This window comes from Balaenoptera physalus (assembly GCF_965194825.1).
Source record: "Balaenoptera physalus genome assembly, chromosome: 6".
NCBI lineage: Eukaryota > Metazoa > Chordata > Mammalia > Artiodactyla > Balaenopteridae > Balaenoptera > Balaenoptera physalus.
The window spans coordinates 4,731,081-4,752,751 of record NC_138885.1 but is presented as its reverse complement, the minus strand read 5'-3'; the positions used below and the strand labels follow the sequence as shown (position 1 = coordinate 4,752,751).

Here is a 21,671-nt window from a genome sequence, read left to right as displayed (position 1 = left end):
TATACAGGTCTGTGGAAGCCTGAGGTCACTAATTTTGTGCAAGTTAGAGCCTGCACATTTTTTGCACTATACCCTCACCAATGAGTGCATCCTCATAATCCTACTTTGGCACTAAATGCCCCTAAATTAGGAATCACTGTACTTAGACTCTGATTTATTTTATTCTACCAAATACATACTAATTCCCTGCTCCAACACACACAAGTGATATATTCAAACATACCTAAAAACGACTGATAAAATACATATATACATAAGAACCACTGAAATTTTGTTTTGATAGAAAGAATGCTGACACTGAAAGGACACAGGCTTTGGGATCATTCTGAGTTGGGTCCAAGTCCCTCCTTCACCCCTTGTTGCTGGGCAACAGACCTCAGGTAAGTTACTTTAACTCTTATAGACTTAGTTTCCATATCTGTAAAGGGAAGCTAATAATACTTATCTCTTTAAAAAAAATAGATAATAGATGTAAAGCACCAAGCACACAGTCAGCCACACAGAAAATGCTCTATTAGGGTTGGTATTTTAATTCACAAGTAGTACATGTATCCTTCATCCACTCAGTAGGCATTCACTTATTGCTCCTATTCCTTGCCAGGCAGTTTCAAGTGAAAGGGCTCTTCCAATCAAGGAGACTACAGAGTGGTAGGTAAGCCAGCAAAGTAAATAAACAATGATGATACGCCAGTGGGATAAGAGCACATCAGGAAAGGCTTCCCAATATGAACAGCTGAACTAACTCTTAGTCAGAGAAAAAGTAGATATTTCAGACAGAGGCAATACATTATGATAAAGGTTGGAAGAATATGTAGTTTGGTAAAGCTAAATAATGGGAGTTACAGGGAAGGAGAAGAGTGCTAAGAGAGAATTAAGTCAGATCAAAACAGCCTTGATTGTCATGTTAAGGCATTTGGGTCCTAAAGACAACAAGGAAGGAACCTCTGGGTTCCACATGGGGATGCAATTAGAGTGGGGCAAGACTGGAGACTAGATGAGTTATGAGGCTGTCCAGAAGTAGATTTGGGAGTTGGGAGGGATATAAATGAGATTGAAATTGACTTGTCCATGGAATATCTTAGTAAAAGTATCCAGTAGGCTGACAGATGTGAAAGAGTGAAATTTGAGCTGGAGACTGCTTTGGGAACCATCAATATGTAGGTAAAGCTATGTGAATGCGATAATCTAGGCTTTGTGTGCAGAGTAAGAATAGAAGAGGGTCGATGGAGGAGCCCCAAAAGATATTTATAAGATGTAGAGGGAAAACAGAGCCCAAGAAGGAAACAGAATAAACAGAGAATTAGTGACAATGAAAATCAGAGCATTTTATGATTTTCAAGTCACATTCCAGATGAGTGATACCAGACTAGAAAGCTCCAAGCTCTTGCTCCCTGACAAAGTTATATATTAAAAAAATAGCAACCAGAAGCTGTCTGAACCAACTTTGTATATGCTTTGAAAAGCAATCAAGAGTTTGCAGCAATCAAGCAAATTCCCAGTCAAGAAAAACCCATCTTAAAAATTGTAGGAAAGTTTTGTGGTGTTTTTACTTACCCTTACCCCATTCCCAATCTACTTTAGTGGTACTCTTGGTCTTGAGCAGCTGCAGCCCAGTTCCCAATTCCTCCACTTGAACTGAAGGGAGCAGAACAGATCTTATTTGCAAATTATTGTCTGTTATAACCTGCCTGGAGGATACCTGAAAGATTTACTTGTTCATCCCTGTCTTGCATAACTCAGAATGCAGGTGGGAAAAGTGGCAGGCACTGCTATTAAATACGACAAGTGGACTAAAAATTCAAAGATGCCTAGGGCAAGAGATTTGGGTGGAGACATATAGTAGACTACCTAAGACCGGGAGGAGAAGCTGGGGTGAGGTGCTTTGGGAAATGAGGAAATGCAAAAGCAACTGCAGATAGAGGGGGAACTGAGAAAGCCATGCATGCCCAGGCAAGATGCATGCCCAAAAAAGACCTGAGAAGACCTTAAACATTTACCTGGATGTAATCCCTAGGCTCAGAACAAGTCCAGCTAATTGGTGAAGGACTGCACCAGCAAAGAGCCAGTCTGTAAAGACTACAAGGGTGGTTGTTCTTTCTTTTTTGTTTTTATTTTTGATGGTTTTGGTTGTTTGTCTATCTCAGCTCTTGGCATTCAAGGAAATATGTTTCAAAACAGTAAATGAACATGAGCCAAAGGAACAAAGACTTCAGTGAGCACACACAAGCACACATAGCGTTTAAAAGTAACCTGGAAGAGTCTCAAAACAAATAGACTACTATGACCTTCAATAAAAACAACAACTGCAATAACAGCAAACCATGGGGAAAGGCAGAAATCTGATTTCCAGAGTTATTACATAATAATAACCAAATGCTCAATTTTGGCAAAAATCAGAAGATATACATAGAAACTGGAAAAGGCAGCTCATTCAAAGGAATAAAACAAATTGAAAGAAATCAGCCCCGAGAAAGCCCAGACATCAGTCTTACTAGACAAAGACTTTAAAACAACGGTCTTAAATATCTATAAGAGATAAGGGAAAACATAGACAAAGAACTAAAAGAAACAAAGAAAATAGTATATAAACAAAATGAGAATGTCAATAAAGAGATAGAAATTGCAAAAAGGAACCAAACAAAATTCTAGAGCTGAAAAGTACAATTGAAATGAAAATTCACTAGAAAAGTTCAACAGCAGAGTTGAATAGGCAGAAGAAAGAATCAGTGAACATGAAGATAGGTTATTTGAAATTATTGAGTCTTAAGAACACAGAGGAAAAAGAATGAAGAAAAGTGAACAAAGCCTAAGGAATTTGTGAGACACCATCAGGTGGCCCACATACACATTTTCAGAGTCCCAGAAAAAGAGTATAGTGAGAAAGGAGCAGAAGAAATTATTTGAAGAAATAATGGCTAAAACTTGAGTCTATAAATCTTAAAAGCTCAGTGAACTCCAAGTAAAATAAACTCAAAGAGACCCACACCAACATACATTGTAATCAAACTGTTCAAAGCCAAAGAGAATATTGAAAGCAGTAAGGGAGAAGTGCTTTATCACGTACAGAGATTCCCTGTAAGATCATCAGTCACTTGTAGTCAGAGACCTTGGACCAGAGGCAGTGAAATGATATATTTAAGGTGCTGAAAGAAAAATACTAAAACCCAATAATTCTATATATTGCAAAATTGTCCTTCAAAAATAAGGGAGAAATTAAGGCATTTCTATATAAACAAAAGTTGAGGGGCTTCAGTATTGCTAGACCTACTCTAAGAAATGATAAAAGGAGGGCTTCAGGTTAAAATGAGAGGACACTAGATACTAACTCCAAGTCATACTTAGTCAAATACACAGCAAATGTAAATGGGCAAATGTAATAGCCAGTGTTATTGCAATCCTGCTTTGTAACATGAATATTAATTTTACATAGGATTTAAGAGAAAAAGCATGAAAAATAATTATAAATCTCTGTTATTGGGCACACAATCTGTAAGTATGTAATTTTAAAAATAAATTTATTTATTTATTTATTATTTTATTTTTGTCTGCATCGGATCTTTGTTGCTGCGCACAGGCTTTCTCTAGTTGTGGCGAGTGAGGGCTACTCTTTGTTGCGGTGCATGGCCTTCTCATTGTGGTAGCTTCTCTTGTTGCAGAGCACAGGCTCTGGGCATGCGGGCTTCAGTAGTTGCAGCACACGGGCTCAGTAGTTGTGGCTCGTGGGCTCTTGAGTGCAGGCTCAGCAGTTGTGGCACACGGGCTTAGTTGCTCCACAGCATGTGGGATCATCCTAGACCAGGGATCGAACCTGTGTCCCCTGCATTGGCAGGTGGATTCTTAACCACTGCACTACCAGGGAAATCCCTATAAGTATGTAATTTTTGACATCAAAACATAAAGAGGGTAGATGAAGCACTACTGGAGTCAATTCAAATTAGTTTGTAATAACAAGGATATTATATGTAATCTCCATTTTACCATACAGAAAATGTCCATAGAATAGCCATAATCAGAAATAAGGGAATAAAAATGTATCACTATAAAAAAGCAAAAAGATTGGATCAAGATGGTGGAGAAGGAGGATGTGGAACTCACCTCTCCCCACATCAAAAATACATCTACTTGTGGAACAATTTTCACAGAAAACCAACTGGAAACTGGCAGAGGATCTCTTATATAACCAAAGCTGCAAGAAAGATCCTCACGTGACTGGGTAGGACAAAAAAAGAAAAGGCATCAGGATGGGACCTGTGTCCCTGGGAAGAACCTGCGAAGGAGGAAGGGTCTGCATGGGCAGGCTCTTGCCCTGTGAAGCCCCCTGCAGGCTGGGAGGTGCACTGGGACAGATAGAGGGCTGGAGGAGCCTGGACTCTTCTCGCGAGAAATGCCTGCATGCTGGTTTACTAGCAGTCAGGGCAGAGAGAGACCAGTGCTGATGGCTGCCACCCCGCTGCACTTCCCAGCCTGAAATGTGAGCCAGGCAGGGCTGCTAATATGCACAGTGGCTAGGTGCTGAAACTCAGGCAGATGGGCCCTGGGAGTGTACTCAGTCTAGCTGTGCAGAGACAGCCCTAGGGCCTGGGGTGTGGTCTGCGTGGAACCTCAGAGCCCATTGTCAGCATGGGCTCATCTTGGCTCAGGTCCACAACTGGAGTCCATTATCAAGTGTGTGCATGGTGGGGTCCTGGCTTCAGTAGTTGCAGACTTTGTGAGGACATGCATGTCTGCGTAGGGATGACACTGGAGCCCATTATCATGTTGGGGTAAGGTCCAGGGGCAGGACAAGCAGCAGCGAAATTTGTTGGCACCAATACCAGGTGGCAGGTGGCTTCACAGAATCTCACATCTCTGGCAGATAGCCCCTGGGGAGGAGTACACAGTGGTTCCTTTACTGGCAGAGAGCTCCAGTTCTGTTCACCCCACACTGCAGCTTGGAGTCAGATCTGAGGCAGACAGGTCCTATGAGAGCCCTCCCACAGAGGGAGCCAGGTTCCAAGCAGCACAACCACATCAGTTTCTGCAGCCACAATGCCCTGGCTACCAACACCAGCCTACCACTAGGTCTAGGATGAACACAATGAAGAAAGGGACATGACCTTGGGCTGCTTCTGGGCAGAACCACGGATGCCTGTACCGGCAGCGCATAGGTGTGCTGTGACCACATGGGCCTCACTTGCTTCAGTGCTAACCTTGTTAAGGACAAAGTACATGCTTAAGGGCAATGGAGCCTTATTGAGCCTGACCCTCAGGGCTTCTACTCCAGCAACTGGGGAACAGCCCCTACCCCCAACAGGGCTGTGACAGTCATGAAGCAAAGAGGAGGCCCCACCCAACATCCAGTGCAGTCTACAGTCACAACACCAATCACACCCTCAATCAAAGGGATAATGGCCAGCACACTCTGAGGAAAGTTGTGACTAGCATCCATAACAAACAAAAACAACATTTGCACCAAAAATATTGGACTTGCACAGTCTACACAAGGTAGGCTAAATGCATAGCGACAGAGAAAGTTAAGTAAAATTAAAAAAGCAGAGGAACTACTCCCAATTAAAAGAATAAGAGGAAAACCCTGAAAAAAAATAATGAAAAGACCTCACCGGTCTACTAGATTCAAAAAGGATGTAATCAAAATGTTAAAAGAATTAAGAAAGGTTATTGATAGAAATGCAGATCACTGTAACAAGGAACTAGAAACTATAAAGAGAAACCAATCAAAATTAGACAACTCAATTGCTGAGATAAAACCAACCTAGAAACAATGAATAGCAGACTAAATAATGCAGAAGACGAATAAGTGAATGGCAGATAGAATAATGGAAATCAACCAATCAGAACAGTGGACAGAAAGACAAAAGAAAAAAAAATGAAAGCAACATGCAAGATCTATGGAATAATATAAAGTGTACCAACCTACTCATAATAGAGGTTCAAGAAAAGACAGAGAGAGAGAGAGAGAGTGGGAGGGAGGGAGAGAGAGAGCAGGGGATTGAAAATGTATTTGAAGAATCTATGGCTGAAAATTTCCCAAACCTAAAGAAGAAAACAGATATCCAGATACAGGAAACACAGAGGGCTCCAAACAAGATGAATGCAAACAGACCCACACCAAGATATATCATAATTAAAATGTCCAAAGTTAAAGATAAGATTCTAAAGGTAGCAAGAGAAAAACAGTCAGTTACCATCGAACCCCCATGAGGCTATCAGCTGATTTCTCTACAGAAACTTTGCAGGCCAGTAGGGAGTGGCATGATATATTCTAAGTCCTGAAAGGGAAAAACCTGCAGCCTAGGATATCCTCTCCAGAATTTCTCAAACAAGCAAAAACTGAAAGAATACGGAAATACTAAACTTAACGTAAAAGAAATGTTGAAAGGTCTTCTCTAAATAAAAAAGAAGAAAGAATCTGTAGGAAAGAGAAAATCACAGTAGGAAGGGCAACTATATAAAAGGATGGAAGATCACTCAAATAAGCCAGTACATAGATTTTAAAAAATCAAAAAAATTATAAAAACGATTATAAGTACAATGAACAGTAAAAGGGTAAGCATGAAGATGTAAAACAGGGCATCAAAATCACAAAATGTGGGGAGGGGAGTATAAAAATGTAGATCTTTCAGAATGTGTTTGAACTTGAATGGCTATCAGTTTAAAGCAAGCAGATATAGTGATGGCTCAACATACTTGAACTCCATCATAACCACAAATAAAAAACATACAGTAGATTCACACAAAAAAAGAAAGGAACCCAAGCACACTGCAATGGAAAAACCATCAAACCACATAAGGAAAAACAAAAAGAAGTGAAAAAAGAACTACAAAATCAACCAGAAAACAAGGTTTAAAAAGGCAATAAATACATACTTAATAATTACCTTAAATATCAATGGACTAAATGCTCCAATCAAAAGACATAGAGTGGCAGATTGAAGAAAAAAAACAAGAACCTACAATATGTTGCCTACAAAAGACTCATTTCTGGGCAAAAGACACTCATAAATTGAAGGTGAGGGGATGGAAAAAGATGTTTCATGCAAATGGAAATGACAAGAAAGCAGGGGTAGCAATACTCATATCAGACAAACTTTAAAAAAAAGTCCATAAAGAAAGACAAAGAAGGCCACTATATAACGATAGATGGATGAACACAAGAAGAGAACATTACACTCATTAACATACATGTACCCAATACAGAAGAACCTAAGTACGTAAAACAAATACTAACAGACATAGAGGGAGAAATTAACAGGAATAAAAAAATAGTAGGAGTCTTTAACACTCCCCTGACATCAATGGACAGATCTTCCAGACAGAAAATCAATAGGGCAACAGAGATCCTAAGTGACAAAATAGACCAGCTGCACTTGATATCTTCACGACACTACACCCAAAAAAATCCAGGATAGACATTCTTTTCAAATGCACATGGAACATTCTCTAGGATAGACCACAAAACAAGCCTCAACAAATTTAAGAGTATAGAAATTATTTCAAGCATCTTTTCTGACCACAATGATATGAAACTAGAAAGAAAAGTGGGCAAAAAATGATCACATGGGGACTAAACAACAGCTACTAAAAAATCAATGGGTCAGTGATGAAATCAAAGAGGAAATCAGAAAATACCTCTAAACAAATGACAATGAAAACACAACCTTACAAAATCTATGGGATGCAGCAAAACCAGTCCTTAGAGGAAGTTCATAGCAATACAGGCCTTCCTTAATAAACAAGAAAAACTCAAATAAATAACATAACCCAATGCCTAAAAGAATTAGAAAAAGAAGAACAAACAAAGCCTGAAGTCAGCAGAAGGAAGGAAATAATAAATATTGGAGAGAAAATAAATAAAATAGAGATTAAAAAAACAATATAAAAATCAATAAAATCAAGAGCTGGTTCTTTGAAAGGATAAACAAAGTCAACAGACCTCTGTCCAGGCTCACCAAGAAGAAAAGAGAGAGGACCCAAATAAACAAAATAAGAAGCGACGGAGGAGAAATAACAATTATATGCCAACAAATTGGACAACCTAGAAGAAATGGACAAGTTTCTAAAAACATATAGCCTGCCAAAACTGAGTCAATAAGAAACATAATTTGAATAGAGTGATCACTAGAAGTGAAATAGAATCATTAAAAAAAAAAAAAAAAACTCCCTACAAACAAAAGTTCAGGACCAGATGGCTTCACTGGGGAATTCTGCCAAGCATACAAAGAAGAACTTATACCAGTCCTTCTCAAACTCTTCCAAAAGATTGAAGCAGAGGGAACACTCCCAAAGTCATTCTACAAAGCCAAAAGCACCCTGATACCAAAGCCAAACAAAGACACTACCAAAAAAGAAAACTACAGGCCAATATCTTTGATGAATATAGATGCAAAAATTCCCAAAAAACATTAGCAAACTGAATGCAACAATACATAAAAAAGATCATACACTATGAGCAAGTTGGATTCATTCCAGAGTCACAAGGATGGTTCAACATATGCAAATCAATCAATGTGATACACTGTATTAACAAAAGAAAAGGCAAAACCCATATAATTATCTCAATAGATGCAGATAAAGCAAACAACATCCACTCATGTTAAAAACTCTCATGAAAATGAATAAAGTGGGAACATATCTCAACATGAAAAAGCCATTTATGACAAACCCACAGCCAAAATAATACTCAACAGTGAGAAGGTGAAAGTCATTCCACTAAATTCAGGAAAAAGACAAGGATGTCCACTCCCAACACTTCTATTCAACATAGTACTGGAAGTCCTAGCCACAGCAATCAGAGAAAAAAAAGACAGGAAATGTATCCAAATTGTAAGGAAAGAGGTAAAACTGTCACTATTTGCAGATGACAAGACACTCTACATAGAGAACCCTAAAGACTCCACACAAAAACAATTAGGACTAATAGATGAATTCAGCCAGATAACAGGATACAAGATTAATATACAGAAATCTCTTGCATTACTTTACTCTAACAATGAAATATCAGAAAGAGAAAATTTAAAACAAAAAATTCCATTTAGGGCTTCCCTGGTGGTGCAGTGGTTGAGAATCTGCCTGCCAATGCAGGGGACACGCGTTTGAGCCCTGGTCTGGGAAGATCCCACATGCCACGGAGCAACTGGGCCCGTGAGCCACAATTACTGAGCCTGCGCATCTGGAGCCTGTGCTCCGCAACAAGAGAGGCTGCGATGGTGAGAGGCCCACGCACCGCGATGAAGAGTGGTCCCCACTTGCCGCAACTAGAGAAAGCCCTCGCACAGAAATGAAGACTCAACACAGTCATAAATAAATAAATAAATATAAGCAGTCATTTACATTAAAAAAATAATTCCATTTAATATCATGTCAAAAAAATACCTCAAAATAAACTTAACCAAGGAGGTGAAATACCCATATGCTAAAAAGTATAAAACATTGATAAAGGAAATTGAAAATGATTCAAAGAAATGGAAAGATATCCCATGCTCTTGGATTGGAAGAATTAATATTGTTAAAATGGCTATACTACCCAAAGCAATCTACAGATTTAATGTGATCCCTATCAAATTACCCATGACATTGTTTTCACAGAACTAGAACAAATAATCCTAAAATTTATATGGAACTACAAAATACCTAGAATTGCCAAAGCCATTGTGAGGAATAAGAACAAAGCTGAAGGCATAACCCTCCCAAGACTTCAGGCAATACTACAAAGCTACAGTAGTCAAAACAGCATGGTACTGGCACAAAAACAGACATTCAGATCAATGGAATAGAATAGAGAAGTAAACCAGAAGTAAACCCACACACCTACCATCAAAGAATCTATGACAAAGGAGGCAAGAATATACAACAAAGAAAAGACAGCCACTTCAGCAAGTGCTGTTGGGAAAGGTGGACAGCTACATGTAAATCAATGAAATTAGATCATTTCCTCACACTATGTACAAAAATAAACTCAAAATGATTTAAAGACCTAAATATGAAACATGACACCATAAAACTCCTAGAAGAGAACATAGGCAAAACATTCTCAGATATAAATTTTTTTTAAACATCTTTATTGGAGTATAATTGCTTTACATTGTTGTGTTAGTTGCTGCTGTATAACAAAGTGAATCTGCTATACATACACATATATCCCCATATCCCTCCCCTCTTGTGTCTCAGACATAAATTGTAGCAATATTTTCTTAGATCAGTCTCCTAAGGCAAAAGAAATAAAAGCAAAAATAAACAAATGGGACCTAACCAAACTAGAAAGCTTTTGCATAGTAAAGAAAACTATGAATAAAACAAAAAGACAACTTATGGAATGGGAGAAAAATATTGGCAAATGATGCAACCAATGAGGGGTTAATATCCAAAATATCCAAACAGCTCATGGAGTTCAATATAAAAAAAAAACAACCCAATCAAAAAATGGGCAGAAGACCTAAATAGACATTTTTCCAAAGAAGACATACAGATGGCCAAGAGGTACATGAAAATATGCTCAATATTGCTATTTATTAGAGAAATGCAAATAAAAACCAAAATGAGGTATCATTTCACACTGGTCAGAATGCCTATTATCAAATAGTCTACAAATAATAAATGCTAGAGAGGGTGTGGAGAAAAAGAACCCTCCTACACTGTTGATGGGAATGTAAATTGGTGCAGCCACTATGGAAAACAGTATAGAGGTTCCTTTAAAAATTAAAAATAGAACTACCATATAATCCAGAAATCCCACTCCTGGGCATATGTCCTGAAAAGATGAAAACTCTAGTCCAAAAATATACATGCACCCAAAGGTTCATAGCAACACTATTTACAGTAACCAAGACATGGAATCAACCCAAGTGCCATCAACAAATGATTGGTTTAAGAAAAGTAGTGTATATATACAATGGAATATTGCTCAGCCATAAGAAAGAATGAAATATTGCCATTTGCAACGATATGGATGGACCTAGAGCATATCATAATAACTGAAGTAAGTCAGACAAAGAAAAATATATATCACTTATACGTGTACTCTAAAAAATAATATAAATGAATCTATATACAAAACAGAAACAGACTCACAGACATGGAAAACAAACTTACAGAAGATGGTTCTTTGGGACACAAGTCCACCATCTTTTTGGTCTGCTGGCTTTCTGAATAGCTGCTATTCCTTGTCCCAACAACTCACCTTTCAATTTATTGGCCTATCGTGCTGTAAGCAGTACAAGCTTGGACTTGGTAACAAATTTTGGTGAGCCAGACAGGGGCCTCGCTGCTTGTGGCCATCTGCCCCACACCCACCCCTGGTTGGGGGATTTTTGGGTAAGCCATAGCAGCTGCCAAGACCACTTGTCCTGAGGATCTGCCCTTCAAAATTTCCCAAAGTGGCACTGGCTGCCTTAGTGCTTGGTAGTTGGATCAAGGAATCGACATTTGGGAGATGACAGGTTTCATATAGTAGGATTCTACCTGCTCATCCCAAAGAACCAGCTCCTGAAGTGTTGAGCTGAAGAGGAGAAGACCCTGAACACAGTGACCAGAGAGTTGGGAAACCAAAATTGGGTACCAAAATTAAGGTACCTGTCAAGATGTTCCACTTACAAGGCCCACAACTGCTGCAGATGTTAGAGAAATCCTTGAGGAAGAGCCTCCCTGTGTCCTTAAAGGTTTATGGGACTGTCCATATGGACCAGGGAAACCTCTTCAAGCTAAAGGCCCTGGTGGACAAGTGGCCTGATTTTAATACTATGGTTATCCACCCTCAGGAGTAGGAAATGGCAGATGACTTTGATCATTACACCAACACCTACCAAATCTATTCTAAGGATCTCAACAACTGTCAAGAATCCCTTAGCACATCAGAGGTCATCAATTGGAAACACTTTGCAGATCCAAAGTTCACAGTCCAGTCTGGATGAGGTGATACAGAATCTTGTAACCACTAAATTTGTTAAGGTCAAGCAAACACAATGCATTCTGTATGTGATGCCTGAGACAGTGAGGAAACTGCTTCCTTCCCTGCCAGAGACAAAGAACTTACCTCTTGGCTATGGCAGACCCAAAGCCATTGACCAAGAGAAGTTTAAACTCTCATCCCTGGATCCTACCTATGCTGCCTTGGTGAATAAATTATGGCATTTCGGTGGCAATAAGAGTAGCCAGAGATTCATCAAGCGCTGTATCCGGACCTTCCCCAACTTCTGCCTGCTGGAGCCTGAGGGGACCCTTGTGCCCTGGTCCCTGATGGATCATACAGGAGAGGTGTGGATGGGGGCCACCCTGCCTGAGTACCAGGGCCTCGGTCTTGTCTCCCATCTGTTGTTTGTCCACATCCAGGCTCTGGACAAACTTGGCTTTCCCCTATATAACCATACAGATAGAGCCAACAAAATCATACAGAAAATTAGGCACAATCTGCATCATACCCCCATGCCCTATGACTGGAACCAGTGGAACTGTGTACCTCTGTGAAGCAGCCACGAACCCAAGACAGTGTTGGGTGGGCTGGTCACATGGCAAGAGATGCAGAGGGGTGGGCAGAAAGAAAGAATAAATTGTAATCAGCCGTAAATCAGTGTGTGCTGTTTGGACTCTGGGGAAGTAGTGTGAATGGTCAACAGAACCACGAGTGTGGTTCACAAATCACTCATGAACTTCCTTTTGGGTCCAGCAGAGCTTCCTATTTCCTCCACATTCCAACCCTGGCAACCACCATTCTATTCTGTGTTTCTATGAGTTAGACTTTTGTTTGGCAAGATCCCACATATAAGTGACATCATGCAGTATTTCTGTTTGTCTAGTTTATTTTACTGGTTCACAATTTTCTTTTAATGCATATGGCTAGTAAGGAAAGTATCCATAATCAGTAAATAATAAATGCAACCCATTATTCTAATGGTGTCATTATTCTTTCCAGCACCATCATATTTATCTCTATTTAGAGTGTGTACATGGAATGTAGAGAAGAGAATTTAAGAAGCTTGTCATGTCACAATAGCAGAACAATTTAACATCTTGTTACCCAGAAACAATACACATGCAAAACTAAAACTGTTATTTAAAAATAACTTAAAATGTATGTGGTAGAGATACTTTAAATTTAAGGTAAATCAGGGAAAATCTATAAAATTGGATCTAATTTGTGGGATTTTATCACACATAACATTTGTATATTCTGTGAACTAGGTTAAATCTGTAAATATTGAATATGACTTTTTTTTTCTAAATTGACAAGATAAAAAAATGTGGCATGTTATCAACTTGTTTCAAGTTGCAGGATGAACATGAATTATTTTTATCAAGACAAGACTACTCTGGGTAGAAAAAGATAATTCAAATGTAATGTTCTTTTGTGTTTAAGGAGGAGTTTTATAATTAATACCAGCCATTATTCTTATACCAAGATGTAGGACAATTTATACAATTTAATAAAGGCTATTACATATTGAAAAAAAGAAAAAGAAAACAAACTTATGGTTACCAAAGTGGAAAGGAAGTGGGGAGGGATAAATTAGGAGTATGGGATTAACAGATAAAAACTACTATACATAAAAGAGATAAGCAACAAGAATTTATTGTATAGCACAGGGAACTATATTCATATCTTGTAATAGCTTATAATGGAAAATAATCTGAGAAATATATATGTAACTGAATCACTTTGATGTACACCTGAAACTAACACAATATTGTGAATCAACTATACTTCAATAAAAAGCAACTTCAGTAAAAAGACAGTAATCGAGGAAATGAGGAATAAAAAAGGTTATATGACATACAAAAAATAAATAGCAAAATGGCAGAGTAAATCCCTTCTTATCAGTGATTACTTTAAATGTAAATGGCTTAAACTTTCCAATCAAAAGGCATCGAATGGCAGAATTGGTTTTTTAAAAAAACCTTGGTGATCCAATTGTATGATGTCTACAAGAGACTCACTTTAGATATAAAGACACAAATAGGTTGAAGGTGAAAGGATTGAAAAATATATTCCATGAAAATACTAACCAAAAGAGGGCTAAAGTGGCTATACTAAATCAAACAAATTAGACCTTAAATCAAAAACTGTTACAGAGACAAAGACAATATAGATTGATAAAAGGATCAATTCACCAAGAAGATATAACAATTTTAACATATATTCACCAAACATCAGAGCCCCCAAATACATGAAGCAAACATTATAGATTTGAAGGGAGAAAAAGAAATTCCTATAATAATAACATATATATATATATATATATATATATATATATATATATATATATGACTTCAATATACCACTTTAAATATGGTAAAACAACCAAACAGAAGATCAATAATGAAATAGAGGACTTGAACAAAATCATAAACTAATTAGACCTAACAAATATACAGAACACCAAAGAACAGCATAATACATATTTTTCAAAAGTGCACATGGAACATTATCCAAGATAGACCATATGTTAGGCCACAACACGTCTCAATAAATTTTAAAAGGTTGCAATTATAAAAAATATTTTTCTATCACAATGGTTAGAAATCAGTATCAGAAGGAAAACTGGATTCACAAATATGAGGAAATTAAACAACACATTCTGAAAAACCAGTGGGTCAAAGGGGAAATTAAAAGCAAAATTAGAAAATACACCGAGATTATTGAAAATGAAAACACAAAATACCAGAACCTATGGGATACAGTAAAAGCAGTGGTAAGAAGAAAATTTACAGTTGTAAATGCATACATTAAAAAGGAAGGAAACATCTCAAATCAATAACCTACATTTGCACCTTAAGGAAAAGAAAAGCAAATTAAACCCAAAACTGGCAGAGGGAACTGACATATTACTAACATTAGAAATAAAAGCAACGACAATACTAAAGATGTTACAGAAATAAAAAGAATACTATAAACATTTGTATACCAACATATTGTTTAACCTAAATGAAATAGACGAATTCCTAGAAACACACAATCCACCAAAATTGAATCATGAATAAATAAAATATCTGAATATATCTATAACTAGTAAAGAAAGTGAATCAGTAGTCAAAATCCTCAAGGACAAAGAAAAGCCCAGGACTAAATGGCTTAACTGGTAAATACTACCAAACATTTCAAGAAGAATTAACACCAATTATTTTCAAACTTTCCAAAATATTGAAGGGGAGGGAATAATTCCCAACTCCTTCTTTGAAGCCTGTATCACCCTGACACTAACACCAGACAAGAAAACGACAGACCAATATCCCTTATGAATGTTGATGCAAAAATCTTCAATAAAACACTAGCCAATTGAATTCAGCAGCATATTGAAAAGTAAGTATCATGACCAAATGATTTTTTCCCCAGAATGTAATAATGCTTCAACATGTGAAAATTGATTTCGTAAAATCAATTACTAGAATGAAGGGAAAAACAAACAAATCAACAACAACAACAAAACCAAACACAATCATCTCAACTGTTGAAGAAAAAATATTTGACAGAAGTCAATACCCTTTCTTAATAAAACACACTCCCAATAAACCAGGAATAGAAGGCAACTTCCTCAATATGACAAAGGCCATATATGAAAAATGCTTAGCTAACATCGTACTCAGTGGTAAAAGTTTGAAAGCTTTTCCCCCCAAATAGGAACAAAATAAGGATTCCCACTTTCTCCATTTCTATTCAACATAGTCATGGAAGTCCTCACAAGAGCAAATAGGCAAGAAGAATAAATAAAAGGCATCCAAATTGAAAAGGGAGGAATAAAATTATCTTTGTTTGCAGATAACATGACCTTATATTCCAAATATACACGAAAAGACTCCACATAACACACACAAAAAACTGTCAAAGCTAATAAATGAATTAGCAATTCAGCAAAAAACCCCACCAAAAACCAATTTTGTGGGATACAAAAATCAACATACAAAATTCACTTACATTTCTATACACTAACAATGAAAAATCCAGAAGGAAATTAAGAAATTTCTATTTACAGTAGCAAGAAAAAGTATAAAATACTTAGGAATAAACTTAACAAAGGGGGTGAGAGACGTGTACATTGAAAACTACATAACATTGCTGAAAGAAATTAAAGAAGACACCAATAAAGGGAAAGGTATTTCATGTTCATAGATTGGAATACTCAATACTGCTAAGATGACAATGCTACCTAAAATGATCCACAGATTCAACGCAATCCCTATCAAAATCCCAATGACATATTTTTTGCAGAAATAGAGAAACCCATCTTAAAATTCAAATGGAGTCTCAAGGAGCAACAAGTAGCCAAAACAATCTTGGAAAAGAAGAACAAAGTAGGAAGTCTCACATTTCCTGATTTCAAAACTTATTACAAATCTACAGTAATCAAAACAGTTTGTTACTGGCATAAAGACAGACATATAGACCAATGGGATAGAATAGAGAGCCCAGAAATAAACTCTCATGTATATGATCAAATGATTTTTGACAAGGGTGGCAATAAAGGACAGTCTATTCAACAAATGGTATTGGGAAGCTGAATATCCACGTGTGAAAGAATGAAGTTGGAACCTTCCCTTACATCATATACAAAGATTAACTCGACACAGATCAAAGACCTAAATGTAGGAGTTAAAAACTATAAAAAATTTTAGAAAAAAAACATAGGGGAAAAGCTGCATGACATTGGATTTGGCAATGATTCCTTGCATATGACACCAACAGCACGGGTAACAAAAACAGATAAACTGGACTTTTGTCAAAATTAAAAATTTTTGCATCATGGTCTCTTATCAACAGAGTGAAAGCAACCCATAATGGGAGAAAACATTTGCAAATCATACAGCTCACAAAGTATTAACTTCCGGAATACATAAAGAACTCATACAATTCAACAACAAAATAAGCAAACCCACTTAAAAATTGGTAAAATAACTTGAATAGACATTTCTCCAAAAAGTCATAGGGTGGCCAATTAGCACCTTAAAAAAGGTGCAACACCAGTAGCCATTAGGGAAAGGCAAATAAAAACCACAATGATATACTACTTCATATCCAGCAGGAGGGCTATTATTAAAAAAAGAGAACATAATGAGTGTTTGCAAGGTTGTGGAGAAATTGGAACATTTCTGCATTGATGGTAGAAACATAAAATGCTGCAGCTGCTATGGAAAATAGTATGACTGTTACTCTGAAAATTAAACATAGAATTACCATAACCATATGATCCAGCAATTCCACTTCTGGGTATATATCTGAAAGAATTGAAAGCAGGGACTCAAACAGATATTTGTACATCTGTATCATAGCAGCATTATTCACAATAGTCATAAAAGAGAAGAAACTCGTGTCCCTCAATGGAAAAACAAAACCTGGTATATTCAGCCTTAAAAAGAAAGGAAATTCTGATACATGTTATAACATGGATGAACCTTAAAGACATTATGCTATGTTAAATAAGCCAGCCAGAAGAGGGCAAATACTGTATGGTTCCACTTATATGAAACACACAGAGTAGAAAATTTCATAGAGATAAAAATAGAATGGTTGTTTTCAGGGGCTTGGGTGAGGGGGAAGTGGGGAGTTATTATTTAATGGGTACAGAGTTTCAGTATGGGAAGATGAAAAACATTTTGTAGATGGATGATGGTGATGGTTGCACCAGTTGCACCATAATGCGAATGCATGTAATGCCACTGAATTGTACACTTAAAATTGTTAGAACTGTAAGTTTTATGTTATGTATATTTTATCATAATAAAAAAGAAAAACAAGTAAAATCATGGGGAAAGGTATACCATGTTAACACTAATCAAAAGAAAACTAAAGTATCTATCTTAATTTCAGGCAAAGTTGATCACAGAGCTAGGAAAATTTATCAGGAATACAGAGGATGTTACATAATGATCAAGAGGTAAATTCTTCAAGAAGACATAATAATCATTAATGTGCATGCACCTAAAAACAGGGTCAAAATATATGAGGCAAAAAAAAAAAAAAGAAAGAAGAACAGGAGAAAGACAAATTCATTATTCTTGCTGGAGACTTAAAAACCCCTCTATTAGTAACTGAAGATCCAATAGGTAGTATGGATACAATTGAACTGAAGAGCACCATCAATCATCAATCTGCTCATAGGTATGGATTGCATCATCCCACAACAACAGAAATCAAATTTTTCTCAAGCCTACATGGAACATTCATCAAGGTAGATATTAAGTATGGGCCATAAAACACATCTTAACAATTTAAAAATGGAAATCATACAAAGTATGCTCTCAGACCACAATAACAAGTCAATAACAAAAAGTTAGCTGAAAAAGGTCAAAATATTTGGAGACTAAACAGCATACTTCTAAACAATACATGAGTCAAAAAAAGTCTCAAGAAATAAAGTATTTTGAACAAAATGAAAATACAACTTAGAATTTGTGGGGTGCAGCAAAAGCAGTGCTTAGAGGGAAATTTATAGCATCAAATGTACATATTAGAAAAGAAGAAATATATAAAATCAATAATCTAGCTATTAAACTAGATAAAGAGCAAATGAACTTCGAAGTATGTAGAAAAAAGAAATAATAAAAACGAGACTAGAAGTTAAAGAAACTGAAATAGGAAAACAACACCAAAAAATCAAAGAAATCAAAACCTGGTTTTTTGAAAAGATAATAAAATTGACAAACCTCTAGCCAGGCTAACCAAGAATAAAAGAAAACACAAATTACTATTATCAGAAATGAAAGACAGGCTATCGCTACTGATCTCATGGACATTAAAAGAATAATAAAGGAACAGTATGAACAATTGTGTTCCCATAAATTTCATAACTTAGAGAAAATGGACTAATTGCTTGAAATACACAAGGTTAATGGACATACAGCAAAACTCACACAAGAAGAAATAATCTGAATAGATCTACATTTATTATAGGAATTAAGTCAATAATTAATAGTCTTCCAAAACAGAAAGCACCAGGCCCACATGGGTTCACTGGTGAATTCTACAAAACGTTTAGGGAACAAATGATAACAATTCTCTACAATTTCTCCAGGAAAATAAAAGCAGAGGGAACACTTCCTAACTCATTATACCAGGATTAACCTAATACTAAAACCAGACAAAAAAGACATTACAAGAAAAGAAAATTACAGATATCTCTCACAACATAAATGCAAAATCCTCAACAAAATATTAATAACTCAAATCTGTAAAAAGTATTACATACTATGACCAAATGTGACAAAGGTATGCACAGCTGGTTCAACATTCTAAATGTAATCCAGTAATGCAATCAGTTACATCAACAGGTTAAAGAAGAAAGATAATATAGTCACATCAAGAGATTCAGAAAAAGCATTTGATAAAACCCAACACAGTTCATGAAAAAAATTACTCTCAGCAAACTAGAATTAGAGGATAAACTTCCTCTTTATCTTCCTTTTATAGATAAAGAACATCTACCAAAAAATCTATAGCTAATGTCATACTTAGTAGTCAGAAACAGATGCTTTCCCTCAAAGGAACTGGAAAAAGCCAAGGATGTTTCCTCTCATCACTCCAATTCAACATTGTACTAGAAATTCCAGCTAATGTAATAAGACAAGAAAAGAAAAGAAAAGATTGGGTATACAGGTTGGGAAGGAAGACATAAAACTGTCTTTGCCCACAGATGACATGATTGTCTATGTAGAAAATCTCAAAGAATTAGTAATAATAATAATTAATAATAATAATCCCCTAGAAATAATAAGCAATTATAGCAAGGTTTCAGGATACTAAGTAAATATATAAAAGTCAATTGCTTTCCTATATACCAGCAATAAGCATTTGGAATTTGTATTAAAAACACAGATGCCACTTACACAAGCACCTAATTAATTATCTAAATGAGATATTTAGGTATACATCTAACAAAATATAAATAAGATTTATATCAGGGAAATTGCACAACTCTGATAAAAGAAATCATAAATAAATGGAGAGATAGTCCATGTTTATGGGTAGGAAGACCCATTATTGTTACAATTAAGTTCTTCCAACTTGATATATAGATTCAATGCAATTCCAGTAAAAATTCCAGTAAGTTACTTTGTGGACTGATTCTAAGCTGTGTCTGATTCTAAACTTAATGTTGAATGACAAGGGAGGCAAGAACATACAATGGAGAAAGGACAGCCTCTTCAATAAATGGTGCCGGGAAAACTGGACAGCTACATGTAAAAGAATGAAGTTAGAGCACTTCCTAACACCATACACAAAAATAAACTCAAAATGGATTAACGACCTAAATGTAAGACCAGACACTATAAAACTCTTAGAGGAAAACACAGGAAAAACACTCTTTGACATAAACCACAGCAAGATCCTTTTTGACCCACCTCCTAGAGTAATGGAAATAAAAATAAACAAATGGGACTTAAACTTAAAAGCTTTTGCATAACAAAGGGAACCATAAACAAGACAAAAAGACAACCCTCAGAATGGGAGAAAATATTTGCAAATGAAACAACAGACAAAGGATTAATCTCCAAAATATACAAACAGCTCATGGTGCTCAATATCAAAAAAACAAACAATCCAATTAAAAAATGGGTAGAAGACCTAAATAGACATTTCACCAAGGAAGACATACAGATGGCCAAGAGGCACATGAAAAGGTGTTCAACATCACTAATTATTAGAGAAATGCAAATTAAAACTGCAATGAGGTATCACTTCATGCTGGTCAGAATGGCTATTATCAAAAACTCTAGAAACAATAAATGCTGGAAAGGGTGTGGTGAAAAGGGAACCCCCCTGCACTGTTGGTGGGAATGTAAATTGATACAACCACTATGGAAAACAGTATGGAGGTTCCCTAAAAAACTAAAAATAGAACTACCATATGACCCAGCAATCCCACTACTGGGCATATACACTGAGAAAACCATAATTCAAAAAGAGACATGTACCAAAATGTTCACTGCAGCACTATTTACAATAGCCAGGACATGGAAGCAACCTAAATGTCCATTGACAGATGAATGGATAAAGAAGATGTGGCACATATATACAATGGAATATTACTCAGCCATAAAGAGAAACGAAATTGAGTTATTTGTAGTGAGGTGGATGGTCATAGAGTCTGTCATAAAGAGTGAAGTAAGTCAGAAAGAGAAAAACAAATACCGTATTCTAACACATATATACGGAATCTAAAAAAAAAAAAGGTACTGATGAATCTAGTTGCAGGGCAGAAATAAAGATGTAGATGTAGAGAATGGACTTGAGGACATGGGGTGGGAGGGGGAAGCTGGGGCAAAGTGAGAGTAGCATCGACATATATACACTACCGAATGTAAAATAGTTAGCTAGTGGGAAGCAGCAGCATAGCACAGGGAGATCAGCTCGGTACTTTGCAATGACCTAGAGGGGTGGAATAGGGAAGATGGGAGGCAGGCTCAAGAGGGAGGGGATATGGGGACATATGCCTGCATATGGCTGATTCACTTTGGTGTACAACAGAAACTAACACAGTATTGTGAAGCAATTATACTCCAATAAAGATCTATTAAAAAATAAAGTTTATATTGAAAGTCATATAATCTGAGTCTAAAGTTTATTTGGAGAGACAAAAGATCCAGATTAGCCAACACAATATTAAAGAAGAGGAATAAATTCAGAGATCTGACACCATCCAACTTTAAGACTATATAACTGCTTTTCAGACTATAGCTACTTTTCAAGA

At 36.5% G+C, this 21,671-nt stretch overlaps 1 protein-coding gene and 1 pseudogene across 6 annotated transcripts in view; one reads left to right on the top strand and one right to left on the bottom strand.

Moving 5' to 3' along the window:
• ARHGEF4 (Rho guanine nucleotide exchange factor 4) overlaps nt 1-21,671 on the bottom strand; it is a 270,049-nt gene that overhangs the window by 211,175 nt on the left and 37,203 nt on the right. The gene's annotated exons all lie outside the window — the stretch shown is intronic.
• Nucleotides 9,340-17,948, top strand: LOC309662693 (glycine N-phenylacetyltransferase pseudogene; annotated as a pseudogene). The gene has a single exon. The product of its transcript is annotated as a glycine N-phenylacetyltransferase pseudogene (transcript).